This window comes from Pteropus vampyrus, unplaced genomic scaffold, assembly GCF_000151845.1.
Source record: "Pteropus vampyrus isolate Shadow unplaced genomic scaffold, Pvam_2.0 Scaffold170, whole genome shotgun sequence".
Lineage (NCBI taxonomy): Eukaryota > Metazoa > Chordata > Mammalia > Chiroptera > Pteropodidae > Pteropus > Pteropus vampyrus.
The window spans coordinates 3,573,763-3,589,717 of NW_011888951.1; the positions used below are offsets into that span (position 1 = coordinate 3,573,763).

General features: G+C 37.7%; 1 protein-coding gene and 1 pseudogene across 1 annotated transcript in view; one reads left to right on the top strand and one right to left on the bottom strand.

The window, feature by feature from the left end:
- Window positions 1–15,955, bottom strand: part of ZYG11A (zyg-11 family member A, cell cycle regulator) — a 66,915-nt gene that overhangs the window by 39,923 nt on the left and 11,037 nt on the right. The window lies entirely within an intron of this gene.
- Window positions 11,228–11,346, top strand: LOC111745946 (annotated as a pseudogene).

A 15,955-nucleotide genomic window follows, 5' to 3' on the forward strand; every position in this document is an offset into this window, starting at 1 on the left:
ATTTTCCTCATCTGTAAAATAAGTGGGTTGCACCAGATTTCATTTAGAAGAGATTTACTAAGCATCTTCTATGTACGAGATCCTGTGATAAGTAATGGGCACACAGGAAATTAGAACCCTGGGACCACAAGGAATTCAGTCGAAGAATGCACGTAAGTTAAATTATTACAGTAGTATATTATATGCAGTAGTGACTCATAACAGGTATTGAATTAGTGAAATAGAGTTAAGTTTGGGGAAAGTTGTGAAGACTAAATATTAGCTTGCCACGAGATAGGTGAAGGGTGGAAGAACACATAAAGACATGGAGGCACAGAACAGCAGATTATTTGAAATGACTCAAAGAAAATAGGCCAACGCTCACACAAAAAATACTCTCAATAGGCTTATATCTATTAAAGAAATAGAATAAATAATTAATAACCTTCCAAAACAGAAAGCACCAGGCCCAGATGGGTTCACTGGTGAATTATATCAAACTTTTAAGGAACAACTTATACCAACTTTCTACAATTTCTTTCAGGGGATAGAAGCAGAGGGAATACTAACTCATTCTTTGCATACAGCATTACCCTAACACCAAAACCACACAGATACTACAAAAGAAAACTTTAGACCAATATCTCTCATGAACACAGATACAAAAATCCCCAATAAAATATTAGCAAATTGAATCCAACAATATATAAAAAGAATTATACATCACAACCACATAGGATTTATTCCAGGTATGCAAGGCTGTTTCAACATTCAAAAATGAATTGGGGGGTCGAGGGAAGATGGCGGGGTTCGCCTCCTCCTAGGACTGCATTGAAATTACAACCAAATTATAAAATAATCAACGTGGAGAATCACCTGAATCTGATAATATAAAGGAGCCACATCGAAGCCGGTAGGAGGGGCAAAGTTGCGAATCAGGCTGGACCTGCACCTGTGGGTGATGGAGGATCACCGGGAGAGAGAGTGAGGCTGCAGAGGCTCTCCTGAAGGAGAGGGGGTTCCTGGTCTCATTTGGGGGCTCTCCAGCACAGGGTCCCGGCCCAGGGAAGAAGAGATTCCAATAACTCTGACTGTAGAAATTAGAGGGGATTCTGGCCATCTGAAGGGAACCCCTAGATGTCCCTTTGAAGGACCCATGCAAAGGCTTTCTGACCTGCGGACATTTACCCAGGACACCGGCACGGGGTCAGAAGCTCGTGCGGGATTCATTCTGAAAAGGTCTCCATTACCTGGCGTCAGAAGGAGGGCTGGAAAGGCACCATTGTGCCTTAGTCCAGCCCCCCTACAGGGTAACCTATAGACCACACCAGCTTGACTGTGCAGACCCCTACCACGGAGCCATTAGGAAGCACTTGTCTGAGGAGATCAGCTCAGACCAGCTCGCCTTGCCTAACCTGCAGACTGCCCTGGGCAAGTGTTGTTGGATGGCTGCCAAGCTCAGTTCTGAGTGATTCAGGGCCAAGTATCCACAGCAGGGCAGCCATCATTGTGAGTGGCCTTTTCAATCCCAGAAAAAGCGGCCAGCCCTGTAAGCTACATTTCCATTCCCAGCGGGTGAACAGTGCTATGAGCTGCATTTCAGCGGTAGGGTTAGGCAGATCGCTGTTGCCAACACGAATTTGGGCAGATATTGGGGACCTGTGAGCCAGTCTCAGACAGCAGCTGCTCTTGCTGTGATCTGGGTCTGCTGTGGGAACTCACAACAGTTACCAACCTTGCAACAAGACTGAATCTGTATTGATCTGATTGCCACTGTCTCTCTCAGACTCCTCTCCACCCTACCCACAAATTGCCCCAGGAGGCCCATTGTCATTGAACTGACACAGCCCTGCCCTTACTCTCCCCTGATCTCTTAATCCACACAGGCAATAAACTTTGGCTGGCACAGGGTGGTCACTGCACGGAACTCAATGGCAGGCAGAACTTTGCTGCCTGTAAGAGTTGCAATATTGTGTCCGGGGAGCACAGGGGTCTGTGGGAACACCCCTGACGGCAGCTGGTCTCACTGTGATCTGGGTCTATAGCGGGAATGCCCAGGCGCAGAAGTTGCAGAAAACTGAGGCTGTATTGGCCGAACGGACCTTGTAGACTTGAGATCCCACTTCTCCCAAGTCACAAAAGGGCCTGCAGCCCATTGACAAGCAACTTCTCGCTTGGCTCTGGGGTTGAGCAGTTAGCGCAGGCAACAGACTTTGGCTAGCGCAGTGAACACACTTCGAAGAAAACAGTTGTGGACAAACCACTGCTGCCTGTACGAGCTGCAATATCTCTTAAGGGGATTGCAGGGGTCTGTACTGGCCTGATGGCCCTTAATTCCTTGGACTCCTGTCCCATCCAGTACACAAAGTGCCCACTGCACATTGATAGGCAGCTGCCCCTGCTCTGGGGTAGCGCATTTAGGCCCAGAGTGGGCAGCAGCTGACCCTGCTACGAATGGAAATTTGTACAGCGAGCCACAGAGACAGCGTGGGCACGTAAACTGACACTGCAGTCTCAGGGGGAAATTTACTCACTAGACCCAGGAGATTTCCCGGGTCCCTGCGCCACTCAACACACATATCACCCAGAGGCTCATCCAGTTTCAGAGACAGGTAACTGATAGGCAGTATCAGGCCTTGAGGAGCACTGGTCCCTCTGCTAAACTGCCATAAGTCAGGGACAGGGGATAACCAAGAGCTGCCTACAGCGTTGTCTCTTCCATTTACCTATAGATCCAGCATAAGCAACAACCATCAGCAGATTACTTTGTAGTTCTCACCGGATAGCCCTGAGCAATCAAAAGCAGCAGCTGACCTTGGTATACAGGGGAGCCCCTCCCAAGGGGCCACAAAACCAACACATCTGGGGGCTGGCACCAGACCACAACGGAGCAACCCCTGACTAACTAGTTCCAGTAGTGATACACACAAAGGGTGGTTGCAACAAATATACAAGCCTCTAGGGCATTCAGTGGGGTCAGCCCCCACACGACAACTCTTATCCTGAGGGTGTAGCCGATTCCCACAATTAGTCTGCCTGAACTGTTAATCTCATCCACTGATCTACTAACAACAATAAAGGCTTAGTGACAGCAGAATATCACACATAACCCACACAAAGGTCACCTCCAGAGCTCCTGGCACAAGGGATCAGGGAGAGTGCGCTACTAGACACACAGGACATCTTCCACATTAGGCCATCTGGCCAAGACTGAGAGACACAACAAATATTCCTGACACATAGAAAAGAACAGAGAGGCTAATAAAATGAGAAAACAAAGACGCATGCCACAAATGAAATAAGAGAAAACTCCAGAAAATAAGCTAAATGAAATGGAGGTAAGCAACCTACCAGAGTCAGAGTTCAAAATAATAGTTATAAGGATGCTCATCGAACTTATGGGGAGAATTGATGAACACAATGAGAACATAAAAAAGGACATAGAACCCATAAAAAAGAACCAGACAGAAATGAGGACTACAATAACGGAAATGAAGAATACATTAGAAGGATTCAACAGTAGATTTGATGAAGCAGAAGACTGAATCAGCGAATTGGAAGACAAGGAAGCTGAATACATCCAATCAGAATAACAAAAAGAGAAAAGAATTTAAAAAAATAAGGGAAGTCTGAGAGACCTCTGGGACAACATGAAGTGTAAAAATATCTGAATCATAGGAGTACCTGAAGAAGAAGAGAGAGAGCAAGGGACTGAGATTCTATTTGAAGAAATAATGACAGAAAACTTCCCTAACCTGGCAAAAGAATTAGACATACAAGTTTAGGAAGCACAGAGTTCCAAACAAGAGGAATTCAAACAGACCTGAACCAAGACACATCATAATTAAAATGCCAAAGGTTAAAGACAAAGAGGATCTTAAAAGCAGCAAGAGAAAGGAATCTGGTTACTTACAAGGGCACCCCCATAATAATAATGTATGCTGACTTTTCAATGGAAACTTTGCAGGCCAGAAGGGAATGACGAGAAATATTCAAAGTTATGAAAAACAAGAATCTACAACCACGGATACTCTACCCAGCAAGGCTTTCGATTAAATGGAAGGTGAGATAAAGAGCTTCCCAGACAGAAAAAGCTTAAGGAATTCATCACCAATAAGCCAGCATTACAAGAAATGTTAAAAGGTCTTCTGTAAAAAAAGAAAGAGTAAAAAAGAAAATAGAAATAACAAATATGAATAATAAAATGACAGTAACAATGTACCTATCAGTAATCACTTTAAATGTACACAGATTAAATGCTCCAATCAAAAGACATAGGGTAATCAAATGGATAAGAAAACAAGACCCATGCATATGCTGTCTACAAGAGACCCACTTCAGATCAAATGACACTCACAGACTGAAAGTAAAGGGATGGAAAAAGATATTTCACGTAAACAGAAATAGAAAAAAAAAATACTTAGATAAAATAGAATTGAAAACAAAGACTATAATAAGAGATTAAAAAAGGGCATTACATAATAAAGGGATCAATAAATCAAACTCTAGTAAACATATATGCACCCAACATGGGAGCACCTACATACATAAAGCAATTATTGACTGACATAAAAGGAGAGATCAATAGTAATACACTCATAGTAGGAGACTGTAACACTCCATTGACACCAATCTTCCAGGCAACGAATCAACAAGGAAACAATGGGCCTACAAGATACATTAGAACAGATGGACTTAATAGTTATTTTCAGAGCATTTTACCCCAAAGCAGCAAAATATATATTCTTCTCAAGTGCACATGGAACATTTTCCAGGACAGACCACATGTTAGGATACAAAACAAGTCTCAATAAATTTAAGAAGACTGAAATCTTATCAACCATCTTCTCTGATCACAATGGTATGAAACTAGAAATCAACTACATGAAAAAAACTGGAAAATACACAAATACATAGAGGCTACATAACATGCTACTAAACAATGAATGAGTTATTACTGAGATCGAGGAAGAAATCAAAAGATACCTAGAGACAAATGAAAATGAAAACATGACTCAAAATTTATGGGACATGGCAAAAGCAGTCCTAAGAGGGAAATTCATAGTAATACAGGCCTACTTCAAGAAACAAGAAAATGCTCAAATAAACAATCTAACCTTACAATTAAAAGAACTAGAAAAAGAACAGCAAACAAAGCCTAAAGTGAATAGAAGGAACGAATAAAGATTAGAGCAGAAATAAATGAAGAGTCTAAAAAATAATACAAAAGATTAATGAAACCAAGAGCTGGTTCTTTGAAAGGATAAACAAAATTGACAGACCCTTAGCCAGACTCATCAAGGAAAAAATAGAGAAGACTCAAATAAATTAAATCAGAAATGAAAGAGGAGAAATAACCACAGACTCCACAGAAATACAATGGATCATAAGAAAATACTATGAGCAATTATATGACAACAAATTAGACAATCTGGAAGAAATGGACACATACCTAGACACATACAATCTCCCAAAACTAAGTCAAGAAGAAACAGAAAATCTGAACCGACCAATTACCACTAATGAAATAGAATCAGTAATCAAAATCCTCCCAAAAACCAAAAGTCTAGGACTAGATGGCTTCATAGCAAATTTTACCAAACATTCAAAGAAGAATTATCACCTATTCTTCTCAAACTATTCCAAAAATTCAAGAAGAGGAAAGGCTCCCTAACTCCTTTTATGAGGCCACCATTATCTTGATTCTAAAACCAGGCAAAGACATTACAAAAAAAGAAAACTATAGACCGATATCTCTTATGAACATTGATGCAAAAATCCTCAACAAAATATTAGCAAACCGAATTCAGCAATACATTAAAAATATCATACACCATGATCAAGTGGGATTTATTCCTGGGATACAAGGTTGATTCAATATCTGCAAATCAATTAATGTGATACACCACATTAACAAATCAAAAGATAAAAACCATATGATCGTATCAACAGATGGAGAAAAAGCGTTCGACAAAATCTAGCATCCATTTATGATAAAAACTCTCAGCAAAGTAGGGATAGAGAGAACATACCTCAACATAATAAAGGCCATATATGACAAACCTACAGCTAACTAACATCATACTCAAAGGGAAAAGGCTAAAAGCATTTCCCTTAAGATCAAGACCACCATTCCTCTTCAACACTGTATTGGAAATCTAAGCCACAGCAATATAACAAGAAAGAGAAATAAAAGGCATACGAATTGGGAAAGAATAAGTAAAACTCTCGTTATTTGCCGATAACATGATACTATATAGAGAGAACCCTAAAGATTCCACCAAAAAACTGTTAGAACTGATCAATGAATTCAGTAAAGTAGCAGGTTACAAAATAAATATTCAGAAGTCAGTGGCACTTTTTATACACTAATGATGAACTTTCAGAAAGAGAAATTAAGAAAACTATCCCATTTACAATTGCGTCAAAAACTATAAAATACCTGAGAATTAACCAAGAAGGTAGAAGACTTGTTTTCAGAAAATTATAAGTCATTGAAAAAAGAAATTGAAGAAGATACAAATAAAGGGAAGCATATACTCTGTTCGTGGGTAGGAATAATCAACATTGTTAAAATAGCCATACTACCCAAAGCAATCTATAGATCCGATGCAATCCCTATCAAAATACCAATGGCATTTTTCAGAGAGCTAGAATGAATAATCCTAAAATTTATATGGAGTCATAAGAAATCCCGAGTAGCCATGGCAATCTTGAGAAAGAAGAACAAAGCCAGAGTTATCAAACTACCTGATACCAAACTATAGAAGGCTACAGTAATCAAAAGAGCATGGTACTGGCATAAAAACAGATACATTGATCAATGGAACAGACTAGAGAGCCCAGAAATAAATCCACACCTATACGCTTAATATATGACAAAAGAGGTAAGAATATACAATGGGGTAAAGACAGTCTCTTCAAAAAATGGTGTTGGGAAAATTGGACAGATAATGCAAAAAAAAGAAGCTGGACCATCTTCTTACACTGTATGCAAGAATAGACTCAAAATGGATTACAGACTTAAATGTAAGACCTGAAACCATAAAACTTTTAGAAGAAAACATAGGCAGTAAACTCTCTGATATTACTAACAGGAATTTCTTTTCACATATATCTCCTCAGGCAAGGGAAATAAAAGAAAAAATAAACAAATGGGACTACATCAAACTAAAAAGTTTTTGTACACCAAAAGAAACCATCAACAAAACACAAAGACAACCGACTGTTTGGGAGAAGATATTGCTAATGATACATCTGATAAGGGGTTAATATCCAAAATTTATAAAGAACTTATACAACTCAACAAAAAAAACAAACAATCCAATTAAAAAGTGGGCAGAAGACCTGAATAGATACTTCTCCAAAGAGGAAATACAGATGGCTAAAAGACATATGAAAAGATGCTCAAGGCTGCTAATCATCAGAGAAATGCAAATTAAAACTGCAAGGAGATATCACCTCACACCTGTCAAAATGGCTATCATCAATAAATCAAAAAACAGCAAGTGTTGGCAAAGATGTGTAGAAAAGGGAACCCTCATACATTGTTGGTGAGACTGCAAATTGGTACAGCCACTATGGAAAACAGTATGGAGGTTTCTCAAAAAATTAAAAATGAATATACCTTTTGACCCAGCAATTGCACTTATGGGTATTTATCCAAAGAAAATCAGAACAATAATTCGTAAAGATCTGTGCACTCCAATATTCACGGCAGCACAATTTAAAAAAACCAAGATATGGATGCAACAACCTAAATGCCTATCAACAGAGATTGGATAAAGAAATTATGGTTCATATATACAATGGAATATTACTCAGCCATTAAAAAAATGAAATCTTACCATTTGCAATGACGTAGATGGACCTAGAGGTTATTATACTGAGTGAAATAAGTCAGACAGAGAAAGATAAATACCATATGATTTCATTTATATGCAGTATCTATGGAACAAAAAGAACAAACTAATTAAAAACAGACTCACAAATATAGTGGACAATTGGATGACGGACAGAGCGGAGGAGAATTGGGAGGCTGGGAGAATGGAGTAAAGGGTTAAAGAAGTACAAATTAGTAGTTGATAGTTGGGCATGGGGAGCATGGCAGAGGGAATGCAGTTAGCATTAATATGATGGCTAAGTGGAGGGCCAGGGAGGGAGGGAGCAATTGGGGGAATCGTTTTATGAACGTTATAGATGTCTAACCAATGTACTGTATACTTGAAACTAATTTAAATAATTTATAAAATATTTTTTAAAAATGAATTAATCCATCATAAGACTGAAAAATATATTAATAGATGGAAAAAAAGCACATTGCAAAATGCAACATCTGTTCATGATAAAGACTCCTAGTAAACTATAAGAAGAGAGGAATTTCTTCAACTTGATAAAGACTATCCACAAAATATCTACAGCTAACATGATACTTAATAGTGAGAAATAAAGGGTTTCCCACTAAGACCAAGGATGTCCCTTCTACCACTTTTTTTAAACATTGTATTGAAAATCTTTGCCAGTGCAATAGACAAGAAAGGAAAATAAGATACATAGATTAGGAAGGAAGACATAAAGCTGTCTTTGCTCACAGATAATATAATCATCTATATAGAAAATATGAAAGAATCTAAAAAAAAAGTCTTGGAACTAATAAGTGATTATAGCAAGGTTGCAGGATAAAAGGTTACTAAATAAAAGTTAATCGCATACCCATATACCAATGATAAAAGGTGAAGTATGAAAATGCCATTTATATTAGCACCCAAAAATAATGAAAAAATATGTACAAGATCTATGAGAAAAACTATAACACTTTAATAAATGAAACAAGGAATAAATAGATATTCCATATTCACTAGTAGGAAGACTTGATATTGTCAATATATCAGTTTTTCCCAACTTGATCTATAGATAGACAATCTCAATAAAAATACCAGCAAGTTATTTTGTGGACACTGAGATAATGATTCTAAAGTTTATACGAAGAGGCAAAAGACCTAGAATAGCCAACACGATGTTAAAAGAACACAGCTGGAGGGATGACATTACCCTACTTAGAGATTTAATACAAAGCTACAGTAATAAAGACAGTGTGGTACTGGTGAAAGAATAAGACAAATAGGTCAATGGAACAGAACAGGGAGTCCAGAAATATACCCACATAAATATAGTCAACTGATCTTTGACAAAGGAGCAAAGGCAATTCAATGGAGCAAAGATGGTTTCTTTAACAAATGGTGCTGAAATAACTGGACATCCACATGCAAAAAAATGAATCTAAAAGCAGACCTTATACCCTTCGCAAAAATTAACTCAAAATAGATTATATAACTAAATGTAAAATGCAAAGCTATAAAACTTCTAGAAGATAACACAGGATGAAACCTAGATGACCTTGGGTAGAGTAATATCTTTTTAGACACAACACCAAAGGCACAATCCATGAAAGAAATAATCAACAAGCTGGACTTTATTAAAATTAAAGACTTCTGCTCTGTAAAAGACAATATGAAGAGAATTAGAAGACAAGCCAGCCTGGGAGAAAATAACTGCAAAAGACCTATGTGATACAGGACTTATCCAAAATATACAAAGAATTCTTATAACTCCATAATAATAATAATAAACCACCCAGATTAAAAAATGGGCCAAAGACCTTAATGAACACCTCACCAAAGAAGATATGCAGATAGCAAATAAGCATATGCAAAGATGCTCCACATCATATGTCATTAGGGAAATGCAAGTTAAGAAAACAAGATATCACTACACATCTGCTAGAAATAGACAAAATCCAGAACACTGATAGCACCAAAAGTTGAGAAGGGTGCAGAGCAAAAGGAGCTCTCTCGTACATTGCTGTGGGAATGCAAAATGGCACGGGCGTTTTGGAAGACAGTTTGGCAGTTTCTTTATAAAACTAAACATATTCTTACCATATGATCTAGTAATTGCATTCCTTGTTATTTACCCAAAAGAGCTGAAAATGTATGTCCACACAAAAACCTACACATAGATGTTTCTAGTAGCTTTATTCATAATTGCCAAAGCCTGGAAATAACCAAGATGTCCTTCAGCAGATGAATGAAGAAACCGTGATATATCCAGAAAATAGACTGTTTTATTCATCACTAAAAGAAATGAGTTAACAATCTATAAAAGACATGAAAACCTCAAATGCATATTACTGAGTGAAAGAAGCCAATCCGAAAAGGCTACATTCTGTACGATTCCAAATATGCAAAACTATGAGTCATTAAAAAGATCAGTGGTTGCAGGAAGGGGAGGGAGAGATGAATAGGCTATTACTTTATATAAATTTAAATAACATGACTAATATATTGCTCATCTCAACTAGGAAAAACTGATGGTTTCTTGGGGTTTTTGTTCTTAATCAACTCTCAATTAAACCACAAAACAAAGTTCCCAATAGTCAGCCTCAATCACCAAATTTCTAGGAGCTTCACCCTTGTGAGGTTATCTTATGGATTCTTGAACGCCAAATCTATTTTGTCTCCATCACAAATAAACACTTAAGTCAATAAACACTCACTTTATAAATTGGTTATCTCCAACCTCAACTGGAAAAATAAATTTTTATTTTGTTCCCTTTATCATTTCCCCTCAGCCAGCAAATAACCAAGAGTCCTTCAGAATGATTTTCCTCTCCACTAATGCCAAACACAGCTCTTCTCCCACCCTCACTACTTTCTTCTTTTAGTTATCTGTCATTTCTTCCTTCTGAGGCAATCCCTATTCACCTGGGCTTATGATTCCAATCCTTAAGTCACCTCCACGACCTTGCACCATCAACTTACAGCTCTGATATTTTTAATGTTTCCCTCTTCACTGGCTTTTTCCTTTCTGAGTGTAACAGGTCTATGCTATCCCTATCCCAACCTGTACCTTCATAAGATATTACCACCCTCTTTTTTTCCTCTTTCCTGTTAGGAGTACAGGTATATCCTACTTTAACATAAATAACAAAAAAGATCAAAACTTTCTCAATACATAAGTAGGAAGAAGATCAACAAGGAAATAGATGATCAGAACATTATAAACCAACTGGAACTAACAGAAATCTATAAAACAACTCACCTAGTAATGAGAATATACATTTTTCTCAATGACCTCCTGTACGTGGAACATTTTCCAGGATAGGCCATGTATCAGGCCACAAAACAAATCTCAATACATTGTAAAAGACTATGTTCTCCAACTACAATAATATAAAATTAAAAATCAAGTCTACAGCCATGCCACCCTGAACAAGACCGATCCCATCTGTTCTCGGAAGCTAAGTAGGGTCGGACCTGGTTAGTACTTAGATGGGAGACCATCTAGGAAGATCAGATGCTGTAGGCGTAAAAATTAAAAAATAAGAGATTGTAAGCTAACGAGATCCTTGCAATCTGTGAGGTCAACCAAGAGTTGCCTCGCCTAAAAAAAAAAAATCAATAACAAAGAAATTTGGGGAAATTGCAAGCATGTGGAAATTAAACAATATGCTACTAAAAAACCAATGAGTCAAAAAAGAAATTGAAAGAGAAATTAAAAAATAATTTGAGATGAAAGAAAAATAAAGACATACAAAAACTAATGAAATGTAGCTAAAGCAGTGCTTGAGGGAAATTTATAGCTCTAATTCTGTATATTTGAAAAAGACAATCTTAGATCAATAACTTAAACTTTACCTTAAGACACAGGAAAAAAACAAACTAAACATAGAGTGAGCAGGAAGAAGGAAATTAAATAAAGATTACAGTAGAAATTAGTGAAATGGGGGATAGAAAAAATTATTTAAAAAATCAATAAAACCAAAAGCTGATTCTTTGAAAAGGTCTATAAAAATGATAAACCTTTAGCTTGATTAAGGGGAAAAAAAGAAAAGAGAATTCCAATTACTAGAATGAGAAATGAATTAGAGACAGAACTACCGACCTTGCAAAAAAAAAAAAAAGGATTATAAAGGAATACTGTGAACAACTGTATGGACAAGTTTTCAGAGTAACACAAACTACCAAAACTATTCAAAAAGAAATAGACAGTATGAATACATCTATAATAAATACATAGATTAAATTCGTCATCAAAAACTACCCATACAAAGAGGCCAAGAGGACTTCACTGGTGAATTCTACCACATATTTAAAGAACATGTGTCAATTCTTCACAAACTCTCCCAAAAATAGAAAAGGGAACACTTCCCAACCCATTGAGGCCAGTATTACTTTGATACCAAACTCAGATAAAGACACAAGTACAGAATATTACAGACCAATATCCCTCAAAACTATGGATGCAAAAATCTTCATCAAAATACCAGCAAACAAAACATAGCAACATACAAAAAGAATTACACACCATGATTTAGTGGAAGTTATCCCAGGAAACTAAAGCCTTGATTTTCAACAGATAAAGAAAAAGCTAACACTCTTTCCCTGATGAAACATTCAATAAATAAAAATAGAAGAGAAGCTCCTCAGCCTGTTATGGGCAGCTACGAAAAACCTAAAGTTAGTATCATACTTAATGGTGAAAGACTAGATGCTGTCCCCATAAGATCAGAAAAAGACAATGATATCCGCTTCGATGTTCAATGCTTCAACACTGTATTGGAGGTTCTAGTCAGGAAAATTATTCAAGAAAATTATATAAAAGACATCCAAACTGGAAGAAAGAAGTAAAAGTATCTCCATTTGCAAGTGACATAATCTTGCATATATAAAATTCTAAGGAATCCACTAATAAATGAGTTCGGCAAGCTTCCAGGATATGATCAACATAAAAAAAATCTACTGTATATTTCTGTACATTAAAAATGAACAATCCAAAAATGAAATTAAGAAAGTAATTCCATGTACGATACCATCAAAAGAGTAAACTTAGAAATAAATTTAACCAAAGATTTGTAAAACTTATAAACTATAAAACATTGTTGAAAGAAATTAAATATTTTAAACAGAAAAACATTCCATACTCATGAAAGATGATCTAAATAAATAGAAAGACATCATGTTCATGGACTTAACACTGTTAAGATGGCAATACTCCACAAATTAATACACGTTTGATGTGATCCCTATTCATATCTCAGGGGGATTCTTTGAAGAAACTGACAAGCTGATTCTAAAATTCATATATGAAAATAAGGGACCCAGAATGGCCAAAACAATCCTAAAAAAAAGCAAAGTTGAAAGACTCACACTTTCCAGTTTCAAAACTTACAAGAGAGTGGGGTACTGAGTACTGAAAAAAAATGGCACAGATGACAGGGGCTTTGTTCATCCCTCTGGAGACCAAATCAAAGTTGTGACGGAAACAAGAAAAAGCAGCAAGGAAAAAATCGCCTAAGATTTTGATGAAAAAGCCATACAAATACGGAGAAATCCAAGAAATCACCCTGCAACGGCAGAAGGTAGGACCGAGCGAGGACGCAGGGCTGCCAGGTCTCAAACGGTTGAGTGGGATAGAGGCTGCAGCTGCGTCAGAAGCCTCTTAAAGGGGCCTCATCCGCAAACAGATTTTCGCGGTGATGGACCTGCTCACGAGGGCGGACTGGGCTGCACGCAGGGGTGGTGGTGGTGAGGAGGAGTGGTGGTGGGTGGGGCAACACAGACTTACAGGGAGACGCTGGAGTGAGGGCAGAGTCTCCTTACTCTGGACAGAAGTGCCGGCAGTATCCACTGTTTCCTGTTGAGCCCTCCCCATATCAGTGGGGCAGACACAGCACCACCATAGCCGTGATGTCATCAAACTGGATGACAGAGGTCACTCGGTCCAGGAGTCCCTGAAACTCCGCCTTCCCCAACTCACGGCCCTACCCAAGCCACATCCAGCTGTGTCCTCAGCAAGTCAGCTGAGCAGCACCTAGGCACATACTGGAAGGAGCTGGCCTCGGTTTCTAGTGTGGCCTTTTGAGGCAACTATAAACACAGCATCTGTGGATTGCTTGCTGAATCTTAACAGGTGGGCCCAGAGGGGTACAGGCTTGGGCTAAATTTGGCCTGCAGCTGAATCCCTCTCAGGACTGTGCCACTGGACACCTACTTCACAAATCCACACTAATAGGACCGGGAGACTTAGAAGCTTTGCTTAGTATATAGACACAGACATGGAAAGGCAGCCAAAATGGGAAGACAAAGAAACAGAAACCATATGAGAGAAGACAACAGAGATCCAGATATAATGGAGTCAAGTAATCTAACAGATGCAAAGTTCAAAACACTGGTTATAAAGACGCTCAATGAACTTTTGGGAAGTGTAGATAAATTCAGTGAGAATTTCAACAAAGAAATAAAAAACATAAAAATGGAAAATATAAAAGGAAACCAGTCAGAAATGAAGAACACATTATCTGAGAAGTATATTAAATGGAATAAACAAAGGAATAAACAAAGTGAATAAAGAAATGGATCAAGTGCTCTACCTAGAGGACGGGAAAGCCAAGGGCATGCAATCAGAATGGCAAGAGATAAGATGCCAAGACTATGAAAATAATTTAAGGAGCATATGGGACACTATTAAGGGTCCAAATATTCCTCTGATTGGCATAACTGAAGAAAATCAAGATGCTGAACAGCTGTTTGAAGAAATAATGATGGAAAACTTCCCTAACCTGGTGAAGGAAATCGACATAAAACCCCAGGAAGTTCAGAGAATTCTAAAAATCAGGAATCCAAAGAGGCCCACACCAAGACACATCATAATTAAAATGCCAAAGGTTAAATACAAAGAAAGAATATTAAAAGCAGCAAGAGAAAAACAGATAATTACTTATAAGGAAACATCTATAAGACTGGCAACTGACTTCTCAAAAGAAATTATTCAGGACAGAAGAGCTTGGCAAAAAACATTCGACAGGATGAAGACCCAGGATCTACAACCGAGAATTATTTATCCAGCAAAGCTATCATTTAGAGTTGAAGGACAGATAAAAAGCTTCCCAGACAAAAATAAGCTTAAGAAATTTATCATCACCAAGCCAGAATTACAGGAAACGTTGGAGGGACTTCTTTAAGAAGAAAAAATACAAAAGACTCACTTCAGATTAATAGACACACACGGACTAAAAGGAAGAGGATGGAAAAAGATACTGATGGACCTAGAAGGTATTCAATTCAGACTGAGAAAGATAAACACTATATGATTTCATTTATATGCAGAATCTAAGGAATAAAAAAGAACAAACGAATCAAAAACAGACTCACAAATATAGTGGACAATTTGGTGATGAACAGAGGGAGGGAGTGTTGGGGGGCTGGGAGAATGGGGTGAAAGGTTCAAGAAGTACAAATCTGTAGCTAATAGACGGTCTCAGGGATGGGGAGCACAGCATAGGGAATGCAGTTAGCATTAATACGTTGGCTAGGTGGAGGGTCAAGGGAGGGAGGGAGCAATTGGGGGATTGTTTCATGAACTATATAGATGTCTAACCAATGTACTGTATACTTGAAACTAATTAAAATAAATAAATTTTAAAAAAAAGATAGTGGGTACTGACGTAAGGATAAACATGTTCATCAATGCAACAGAACTGAGAGTACAGAAATAAACCCATGCATCTATGGTGAACTGATTTTCAACAAGGGTGCCAAGACCATGCAATGGAGAAAGCATAGTCTTTTCAATAAATAGTGTTGAGACAGACAACTGTATAACCACATGCAAAAAAATGAAGCTGGACCCTCACCCTTCACACCTGATCTGCAAAAATTAACTCAAAATGGACCAAAGACCTAATTGTAAGAGTGAAAACAACAACTCTTAGAAGAAAATACAGGTGTAAATCTTTAGGACTTTAGATTTGGCAATGATTCTTAGATATGATACCAAAAATATAAGCAACAAAAGCAAGATCAATTGGACTTTTGTGATCAAAGATCAAAACAACTTTTGCAAGTCAAAGGACACTATCAACAAAGTGAAATGACAATCCACAGAACGGAAGAAAATAATTGCGAACCATGTAAAT